Source organism: Lottia gigantea, assembly GCF_000327385.1.
Source record: "Lottia gigantea unplaced genomic scaffold LOTGIsca_127, whole genome shotgun sequence".
NCBI classification, from domain to species: domain Eukaryota; kingdom Metazoa; phylum Mollusca; class Gastropoda; family Lottiidae; genus Lottia; species Lottia gigantea.
The window spans coordinates 585,677-597,693 of NW_008707370.1; positions in this window are offsets into that span (position 1 = coordinate 585,677).

Genomic DNA, 12,017 nt, shown 5'->3' on the forward strand with positions numbered 1-12,017 from the left:
AATTAGTTAGTGTGTGTAAAAGGCCAACCATTTTTAAGTATACCAGGGAAAAGTCGTATTGACCTGAATACATACTTTCACTCTGTTGATATAGATGTTCAGCTAATCCTCTGTATTAGTTTAGTTAGAAATTGGGTGACTTGGTGGAGGGTTTAATGTCTAATATCCTGAATAGTCATTCATGATTCGGATCCGTTTACAGTGAAATTGGTGGCTTTGTATGTATAAAAAGACCCAAATGAAGACTTCCAATTTGATGTTAGAATGTGTGCTCTTTTTCCTTTTTTCAATTTTTTCAAGCCGTAGTGTATGTGGTCCATGTCCTCTACCTTGAATAAGTCATCTTGACTCCTCAGAGAATGTGTACTGCTTATCCGTGAGAGATGTCAAGGATCGGCTGATAAAAAGGGCCGTGGAAGTAAATTTCAGTGTATGCATTAACTTGTTTCAGAAGCTTAAATGTTGTATTTGAAATTCAAAAAGAGTAACGCCATTGTCCTGGAAAAATTTCTATCACTGTCCACTGCATTTAACCGTTGAGTGTTTGTTATATTGTCTATGATCTTTGTCCATTGTGCTGTTGTTTTCATTAGAGTATTGGTGATGACTGGATTTCTGGTCTCTCCTTGCCACAAGGTATGAGGCATAAACAAATTAAGACTGACAACCAATCTAATATGCCATGATTGATCATCATAATATAGTTATTATTAATACGTTGATTTCTAACATACGACATAGAAGGTGTATAGTAATGACCATTGTGTCAGGAATTGTGATTTACCATCAATAGGTCTGATACCATCATTAAGTCTGGAATAATGTCGTAAATTCAGTCAAGCTACATGTAATGTTAATACATCCTGTCACTGACTTAATGACTTGTCCATTTCCGTCACCTAGAGTGTCCAAGAGAAGCCATTATCAATTCAAATTAGCTGTACCTTTGCTCTCCATCACTAACCTCTGAGTTAGGAATTTCCATACAGCAAATTGTTGACCGAATATTATTACTTACTAAATCTTTTTTCCGTGGCCGACTTAGATTAAAAAAAGTCCTGCTCTTTGGCACAGTCTTGACATATTAAAGTGCACACCAGCAAATGGCTTCTAATGTCTTTAGTATAGGCAATTCATCTCTAAGTTTTACTGTGTTGATCGCTCAATTTCAAAGGTTATAAACGGTCTCAAGCAACAATTTGCAAACTTTCCAAAGAAGCAAACCGATTTGATGTACCAATGCCATTCGACCTTAAGGCCTCCCACTCCAGTCAGCATCATTGAATGTGCAGTTGCTAGTAAAGTGGAAGTATTACTCGTTGTAAAAGACACACAAGCTATTTATTAAAACATAGATGTGAAGCTTATCCGACAGACCTTTCTTATCTCTTTTTGGCCTGGCCCATGAGACTGGTTGTTTTGGTGATTCAGACATATCAAAATACTTATTGTTTACTTATATTATATAGTTGTATTGATATTGAAACGTTTTCATCATTTGAACAATTTAGAATGGAGTGTTTTATTACAAAACCTTTTCATTTAACGAGCATGACCTTTAAAAGCATGACAATTGGAACTGGTTACCGAACCATTGCAATTTGTTATGACATTAATCTATTTTAATTCAACAGAATACTCCGAGGGACTTCGTTACCAATGTCGAGAGCATGTAAAAGCATAACCTTTGAAAACATGACGACAGATAGAAGGAGTCATTACAATTTGTTATGACACTAATCTATTTTAAAACAATAAAATACTCAGAGGGATTGAGTTCCAAAATACTAGAGCATGTAACAAGCATGGCGTTTGAAAACATAACTGAGGAAATGATATGTTATGACATTGATCTTTTTTTAAAACAACAGAATGCTCCGAGGGACAAAGTAACCTATTACAAGGCCATGTAACAACCATGACCTCACGAAAAAAAAAGGAAATGGTTACTCAAGTAACAAATTGAAATTTATTACATTAATTCATTTTTAAACAATAGAATACTCCGAGGGACTAAGTTACAAATTACAAGGCCATGTAACAATTATGACCTTTAACTCATGAAAAAAAAAAAGGAAATGGTTACTGAAGTAACCAATAATAGAAATTTCTTACATTAATCTATTTTAAAGCACTAGCATGCTTCAAGGGACAGAGTTACCAATGACGTGAGCATGTAACAAGGGACTTCCACAGAAGTTATGAACATCTCTTCGATATGTAACTTAAGTGATGAAAGCTGTGTAAAACAAAAACAGCCTACAAGGTTGTAAAAATAGAGAAACTGGAAAAAATCGATGGCCAACGAGCTCCGTTGATTTAATAATCTATCGCTTACAGAAACGATGATGATCGGAATTGGTCAGTAAAATGGAATTACGAAAGTAATATACACAAGATGACCACAATATCAGCTTATATATAATAATTGGGTTTATTCATTATAGTATTTTGAACGTCAATTTAACCAATCAGGTCGGATTTATATTTTCTAACACAAAAGAAGTTATAAATCTAACAAATTCCTAAAAAATAAATGCGTTAGCTCGCTATATTATTTTTCTTTTAAGGCCCAAGCCTTACGATCCTGTTCTGCTAAGATATTTTTGGTTTGCTTGGATCATTTTACACCCCCGGAAATATTGAAAGGTCTCGTTCAAATGGTATTAAAAATTGACACATTGGTGTATGGTTTAGACCTACAACATTATGTTGCTTTATGCTGCCCCGAAATATGCTACGTAAACCATAATTTTATCTATGTTACATTATGCTTTAGGCTGCAGGATCATGTGAAAGTAACGTCTTGGTATTCTGTTGTAAAATAGGCAACTGAAATGTTTTCAAAGCACAAGATGGCTAAGCTTATATGAGTGTATTCACATTACATCTGATAAAGCAATTGCATTCCCATTCAAAAGCTTTTTACTGCAGAATAAACTTATAATGATTCGAATAACACAATAAACTCTAAATGCAATTTTTAATTATCCTACCCTTCGTTGAGATTATCCCCCCCCCCCCCCCCTCTCATCTATTTCCCAATTAAGTGTTTGTGAAGCATTTCTACACGCTATCGTCACATATAACAAACGGGGACAACCCTAAACAATACGCCGATTTACGATGTAAAGAACTTCTCATTGTAGGCTAAATTGTATTTACGGACAATTCATCATCCGATCTCATAGAGAGTTAACAAACTAGCAAATTTTACCAATATATTCCAAATCCCCAATTGTAGGTAACCAAACTTGAATCAGAAAAAAAACAAATGAACCAAAAAGCTGTCTTACCTTGCCAAATGAACAAACAGTATAACTGTAAAACAGTACAGATCCCAATGTAACCACATCTTGAAGTAAATGTTCACATGAAAATTGTCCAAGATTAACTTGTGTTGCTACAAGTCGGGGATAAATCTAAAATCGTACTCCATACACCAACAAACCTAGAAACACATCGCGCATGCTCTGAATGCAAACTGATCTAGAGTATTTTACTGTAAATCGACAGTAGATGGCGTTAGTTTTAGTACTGATATATTGGAATAACTGCATGAAATAACCAACCCTAGGCTGGATCAATAGAAAACCGTAGAGAGAAACGCTCTCTCAATATTCTTCTATCGACCTGCTGAACGACTGGCGAGATGAATCTTGTGATATACAGTTATAGACGACAATTTGCGTGTTTTCCACGCATTCGAGACTAAATGACGAACAGGCAAGCATCGTCAAAAAGCATTGATGTAGAATCGTGAAATCGTTTTTGCGTGATCAGTCAGAAAACAGCTCTTCAAATGTTTTCTATTTGCTCGTATGTTTGGCTGAACGATATAAACTTCTGTCAACTTCGTGTGTCAGAACAGACATAAAGACAGTTGAATTTTTCTCCAGAAATTTCAATGTAATTGAAAAGTGAAAAAACATTAGTTTGTGTCTAAAGCGCAAAAATTCGTAAAATTAAATTCTATTTTTTCACGAATTTTATCTTGTCTAACACAGGACATTGTAAAACCAATATTTGTCACTGTTAAGACTTAGACGATGTAGTAACAAAAACAAATGAAAACATAAAATAATTACCAAATTTAGAAATAAAAAGTTCAATTTGAGTTAATTTTACGTTAAGGGATTTAGAACAAAGCCAAACTAATTCTGGGCGAGTTTCTCGATACCTCGGATCATTTAACTTGACAATAAAAATTTTGGGTCAAACGTTGCAGAAGCTTTTTCTCTAAGGCAACTTTCATCATTGTATCAAGACAAATATCACAAATATCAAATGACAATAGTTATGAGGACTAATGATCTACTCGATGATTTTGTCATACGTTCGTAAGTTAAAAGTTCTTCGAAAAGATAGAACAACATAATGTACCCCGATTACCACTCGAACTATGACGACAAGATTAGACCATTACTAAACATAAATCTTCATTAAGGCAAATGCAATGGTTTGAAAGGAAATGGAATTAACATTTTACTCTTTTGCAGCTGACTCGGCAAGTGAAGAGGGGCACCGCCATACAGTGGCCAATAGGAGATATTTTGGAGAGGTTAGTGACATTGGCCTACTTCATTTCGATTATACTGTCGATGGCGTACCAACTGTAGCACGGGATGTAGATTCAATCCCTTTCCCATGTCAATCCCGATCCCACTGCATCACTGACGTGAGGACTACCTTCCGGTTAACGAACAAGCACCCAATATTACTAAGCCACCGCGGCAACAATTTTACTTAAACAGAAGTGAGCAAATCACAGAATAGAAATACCTCACAGTTTTAACAATGTTCGACCATTGTCTGTGAAACAGATATTTATGTTGATATAACCTCTATAACTTATGTATTATTAATAAAAGTAAGTGAGATCATACTTTATTCCTAAAAATAAGTGAACTAATTGCCCTGCGGTTTTACAGAAGGTGTAAATAACCCTTTTTTGATTCGGAGCTTAAAATGAAAATAATTGTTCTAGTTAATATTGTATGGTCTTTGGGTGTTCAGAATTATCTTTTATTTAGTTGAACACATTAGGAATATTCTTAAGATGCCTCTACATAGAGCGAAATTGAAGAATTGTGTCCAAGACTTACCCAATATAACATCCAGATTTTAAGAAATACAGAAAAAAATCTTTTAAGAGTAATAAAACAACATTTAAAATTGATTTTAGTCTTTGATCAAGACAAAGGTCGTACGTCTATTGGGATGGGATGCACTCACTCAATTCGATCGAGTCTTCATTTCGGGTAATTTGCATTTTAAGAGAACATTGTACAGGTCAATCTTTATAAGAATGTCTTCATCCAGTATGCTCCAGCTCCAGGCACAACTGGGTCATCCTTGCGAAATACCTATCATACTGTTTCTTGATATAGATTCAACAAATTCAAGTTGGAAGACTTCAAAAACGTTTTCTATAGTTAATTTTGGCATAATCTTTTATTTGAATGGAACTTAATCGCATCGTCAATCGATTTTCATCGAAATAAATTCATTGAGTAATTCATGTCTGCCCGCTCTTACTTCATAAAAGAACCACCGTAAGATGCAATAATCCATTGATCTGCTTGTAACTCTTAATGTTACCTATATAGTAGTGGTGGGTAGCGCATGGAGAAGACTATGCATACTCCTTTCGAAACACATGGTGGTACTTCTCGTTTGACAATTATTGCTCCTTATTTTGTCTTGCTTTGGACAATAGTTTTGGTTACTGTAATTGTTTTTCTTGGTCCATATTTCTTGACGGTATCATGACTATTTTTTGTTCATTTGCATTCGTAGTTGAATCTATAACTCAATGAATTTAAACCAATTCTTGCGGTCTAACTCATTAAAACCAAATCTCGATAGGAGGTGAATTTAACACGTTTTAAATCATGCAATACAAGTCAATTTAACGGAACACCCAACATTACTATCTCTCCATGATCAAATTTCGCACGAAACTTGCACCACACATATTTGATTTCTATTCATTTTAATAGACGATTCGTGTTTAAACAGTTTGGTTTGAAATTGGAATCTTGTGTTGGAATATTTTACCAATATTTGTACCTTTGACATCTCTGAACTCCTAAGTTTTGATTTCTATTGGTATATAATCTGCCTTTGAATTCAAGTTAGAAGACGTAAATCGTCAGTTTCATTTACATATGTCAATATTGTTCATAGACTTCTAAACGTTTGCATACGTTTTTTCGAGTTTATCTTGGCATCTTATATTTGAATGAAACTTTATCGCATCTTCAATTGATTTTTATCGTAGAGGATTCATTTAGATGCTTTTTGTCTTTGAATGAGTTACCGAAACGCACCGAAGACTGCCTGTCACCCAATTCATGCAAAACTTACGAAAATACAAATTGAGAACGTGTTCAAGCCCCAAGAGGTACTCTCTGTGTTTTCCTTTGAAAGTAAATAATGTAACAGGGATCACAATAGTGAAATCCAATTGAAGTTAATTATATCTGGTTTCATATTGTGCGTTATTTCATTATTTTGCTTCCATCAATTCAGAGAAGTTTTCCTTACTTTACTTTTCTTCGGTGATATGATATTGAATAACCGTCAAGTAGATTATCAAGGATGCTTGACAAAACAACTAATTAAATTTTAGCAAACTAATCTATATACTCATTAAAAGATATCGGTAAACTTGTTATACACGAACCGGATAGTTTCTTTAAAAAGATCGATCAATGTGTGCCGGGTTGTGGAGAAAGTTATGTTAGTCTCTTCCTTGGCCTGCTGCACAAGATCATGAGGGCGTTAAACTCCCATCATATCATTTCTTTTCCTTAGCGAAAAATTGCACCTGCAAAGAGGCTTTGGACGGGATGGGAAAAGAGTAGCAATGGTTTTAGGCATAGAGGGGTAAATAAGTGCATCAGATGATCTTCAATTTTGACATGCGAAATTAAAAAGGTGACTAAAATTAGCCTAGGCAGACAGCACAGACGTGCACAGCCTGTAGCATACGAGCCAATCCGAACGACCAGGCATTTCTTCAGATCAGCACCACTAACAGGGGGAAACCGACTTGAAAAATCCCAAGGTATCATCTCGACCTATACCGGGATCGAACCAAGTTCCGGGATCGCTTCAAGTTAGCAAGCATGAGCACCATAAGCAAGTTTCATCAGAACTAACCACCTTCTTTCGACTTAGCAGTGATGGTTATCACAGTAATCCCGGTCTTATTACGTGACACCGTTAACCTTTTCAATAAATAATCGCGGTATCTTCTGATCTTACCAATATATTGGTAGTAAAGTGAATCAGTGAGGATTACATCTATTAATAATGTATATTTAGGTTAAGTTCTGGATAAACACTGGATTTCTTGTTAATGTTAAGAATGGGGTTTGAAATTCCACATAGATTATTCCTTTTATCACGACCTTTACGTTACAATTTTTTTTTATGTGTTGATAAAAAAATATCGAATGAAATGAGATGACCTGTGGGTTTTAACTTTACTCGATAAGGTAACGTCGTGCTGTGTGCAATAGGAAATACTTTGTCCGTACAGCGGCACTAGGCCACTTATTAGAATTTAAGCGTTTTAAATTGCACAGCCATGAGAGTTTTCAGTTTATTATTTCTGTATTTTTGCTAGGTTTCTTCGGGATGATTCACTTGAATTTGTTTTTGTATGTATAAGTCTGGTTTCACATCATGTGCGCCATCTGTTGCATGCGTCATAATTGGTCGTTTTAATTGTATGACATACATAGGAACTGTTATGTTTACTGTGGGTTTATCGCTCGGATTAAAAAGTCAGACATCAAAAAGCTTGATATCCATTATGCTATCAAATAATTATTAATTTTGTCCGTATTCAGTCAAAACTTATTTTAGCAAGAGGTCAGACAAATGCTTATTGACTGCTCATAGGGTATAGATGCTACGTAAAGGCTGTGATACGGTGGTATGTTAAGGCTGATTCAGATATAATCGTCTGTTTTTATTTACTGTTACATTGTTATTGGATTGGCTTCTGTTCTGTTATTACCTGCTTAATGGCTTCCCTCTTTTTGCTTTATATTCCCTTGTTTAATCCCTTCTTCTTCATTTCATCTGTTAACGACACGTGTAAATTGTGTTGAAACGTTATGTACTTTGTAATTAAAGACGTGTGTTATACCATAATAATTATATTCCCGTGTGTTTTCTGTTATATGTGCTCTCAGCTTCTAAATGTCGTTCAAATCTTATTATAATCTATAAATCAGATCATTTTTATTATGATCAAGATATAGATAGACTCTGTTCTTGTACGATAGTTTTTACTGCTTGAATATTGAATTATTTTATGCTTCGACTCTGTTCCATTTCTTTCAATAGTTTTCACTGCCTGAATATTGAATTATTTTCTGCTTTGAGTTTCTCGTTTTGCAATAATGATTTTCAAACGTTTGTTTTTATATTGCCTGCTTTTGAATTTCTCGTTTTGCATTAATGATTTTCATGTTCGTTTTTATATTGCCTGTTTTTGAATTCCTCGTTTCGCAATAATGATTTTCATATAATGTTTGTTTTTACATTGACTGCTTTTGAAATTTTAGTTTTTCAATAATGACTTTCATGCAATGTTGGTTTTTACATTGCCTGCTTTTGAATTTCTATTTTGGTAATAATGACTGTCATATAACGTTGGTTTTCACCACGTGATATGAAGTACCTACGATTTCTGATATGACGTCCCTCCCAGCTGTCAACCTGTCTGTTTTTCACTATCACGGTACGTATATCTAGGAGGAGTCTAGTGTATTAATTCCATATCAACCAATCAGAACCACGATACCAAACAATCCATCGGAATTCCTGGCAATAAGTTGGGAAGAGTTATCCCCCATTGAAGAATTCTTCCATACTTAGTGTAGAGATAGTTTATGATTAGTATCGGAGACTTCAAATTTATTTTGACAGCTGCTAAAAGGTAAGTTTACGAGTTTTTAACTTTTATCGTCTTGTTAAGTTTGTCAAAAACCTCAACAAATATATTGTGAAATTACTGATTCACTTCTTGTAGAATATATTTTGACGTAACTATTCGGGACACAGGGTGTAACGTTATCGGAAGTCTTTCAAGCATATTTATAACTTGCATCAAAGTGCGGCAAAAATGGAAAATATATAATATGAAAGATACCCGCATACATTTAAGGGTTTCATTTTATGAGACAAACACCTTCCGAAATCGAATATCATTATTTATATCAAACTAAAGGCACGGATTACTAAATGAAAAAAAGTATTCTTATGTATATATACTAATTGAACAAAAAACAAAATAAAATCCACAGTCCATGAAGATATTTTCGCAAAAAAAAAAATTAATTTTCGTCTGGCTTGATTTTAAAAATACATAATATACATCTGTTAAAATATTGCCAATTAATGTCAAACCTGATCAACTTAAACAATATGAAATTTGTCATTCCATCCAAAATTAAAGATAGTGCAGTATTTTTAATCAAAATAGAAAATGGATTGATATTTTATTCGTATTAAAATTGAACACGCAATTTTCCAATTCGTTGTTATTGTATTATGAACCTGCAGGTATACTCTTATCAAAAAGTAAGCCTTTATCATACGACTATAATTATAACATCTATATTCTACAAGGATTTATGGTTTTCGACGAACCTTTTAGTTGGATATTCCGACTATTAGTTTGATTATTGAATGTAATAAATTTTATGACCATTTGAACTGCCATAAAGTTAACAGTGACATGCTGTCAGTCCAAATATTATATTTTAATATGCCAATGTTAGATGCAAACGTTTTCCACCAGCATGTCAAATTTGCAAAAGAATAATTTAGAGGCATTTTTACAATTGATAAATAAGGTTACATGCTTCCACTATGATACGATCATAATAACAAATGTTAAGTGTTATACCACCATGTAATTGACATAAGGTTCAAAACTATCACGATGAGAATAACAGGTGGTTGTCAAGCAAGTGGCATGAGGTTTAACATCATCACTATGAGAAAACAAAACGATGAATGCTTCCACAGTGACATCATCACGATCAGGTTAACAAGTAGTTATATACTGTACTATCATGTAGATTGTTCCTCTATGAAAAACATCACAACCAATATAACTGTTGGATGTCACACCATATTGGCATACTATCACGATTAGATAACAAAATATTACATCATCATGGTCAGTGACGATGAGTAAAACGTACATTTTTATAAGTTACATCTTTGTTTTTATTATGCCAGTATCACGATCATGGTTTAATGATCATGAATGGTTTAATGCTATACTATTATACAAATGACATGAGGGTACCGCCACGATAATAAAGCGTTATTCACTTCCATCTTAACCTAAAAAGGTACGACCCAACCACAGTTTTAATTCTTTAACTGTGACTTCATCACGATCAGAATAACAAGTGGTTACATACTGGCACGATAACAACAAAATGAGGTTTACCGCTTCCACCATGATGTATGACATACCAAAACGTTGAATTCTTCTATTATGATATCATCACGATCAAAATATCAAGCGGCTCCATACTAGACCATCATACAAATGACATAGATGCCGAAGTACATGCTTCCATTGTACCAGCGTCATGATCAGAATAACAAGCGGTTAAAAGTTATACCATCATGCAGCTGATACGGAGTTAAATAGCAGATTATACGGAGTTAAATACTATCACGTTGAGATAACAAAATTTCAAATTATTCCACTGTGACATCATCAGAATAACAAGCGGTTAAAAGATAAACTATACTTTCATGATCAGAATATCATAAGGTTAAATGCTTCCACTGTGGCATTACTAGATTTAATTGTAAGTAGAGACTACCATGTAATCTGATGTAATATTTCTGATAATGACTCTTAAGCTTGATTGTTGGTCTCCTGGGTCGTTAAATACAGATCCTTCGTCTATAATCCTGAACAGTTATTAGATGCTATCCATTTCAACCTTATGTTTTTGCAGGAAAAAATATATTGAATATTCCGGCTCCTATTTGGCTTCCGATATCTTTAAAGGACCAGATCGGAAAAATAAGACCAGGTAAAGGTCTTTTAAGATATTTGCTAGATTCATAGTTCAATTAACAGTTAAAGATTAAACGATAAATGACACGCAATCATTTGCAACGTGATAACATAGCGTCTTGGCTCATCGAAGAGTTTTGCGAAGTGAACACACGAAGTTACTAGTATGAGGCTTTAATTATGTGGTTACACGGTTCGATGAATTGCAACCCCTGATATTGTACAAAAAATATCCTGGATGAGGATGGGCGTCTGGCTGACTGTGACCCGTTCATTTGTAAACACTGGGATGGATAAGGAATTAGAGACGAGTCGGATTTTGAATGCATTTCAAATTAAGAAACAGTTTGGTACCACCGTCTGTGTTTTAGAGGTCCATTCCGGTGTCGCCTCTCAAACAAATTACTCAGGTATTGTCAAAATTGTAACTCCATGAAGTTGTTTACGTCCTAAAGGAAGAACCAATATGGAGTACTTATAACTCCAGACAAAATTTTTTTAATTTCACACTTAAAAGAAAACGAAATACAACACTTACAATGTATATGTTTGGAGAAACATGGTTGAGTGTTCAAAATTTTAATTGTGAAAGATCGGACAAGGGAAAACTTCTAACATTCTATTCCGATTTCTATTATGTCAAGAGCTACACCGTCTCCTCAAACAGAAATTGACAGCACAGTAAGTGTAGATTGGCAATTGTGGAGTGGAAATAGTCTGAACGGTTCTGCTGGTACTTGACTCAGACTTTGATTTCCGTCCGTCTAATCACATGTAAATCAGTTCTTTGAAGCCTTTCAATACCTAGTGAATTTAGTTATTTATTGAGTCTAAACAAATTTGTTCGTTCTCATTTCCATAATTGTGACAATGATTCTAGGGGCAAAAAGCCATTTAGTCCGGATGTTGTAAGAAACCCGTAAAACTACTAATCAGCTTGAATACA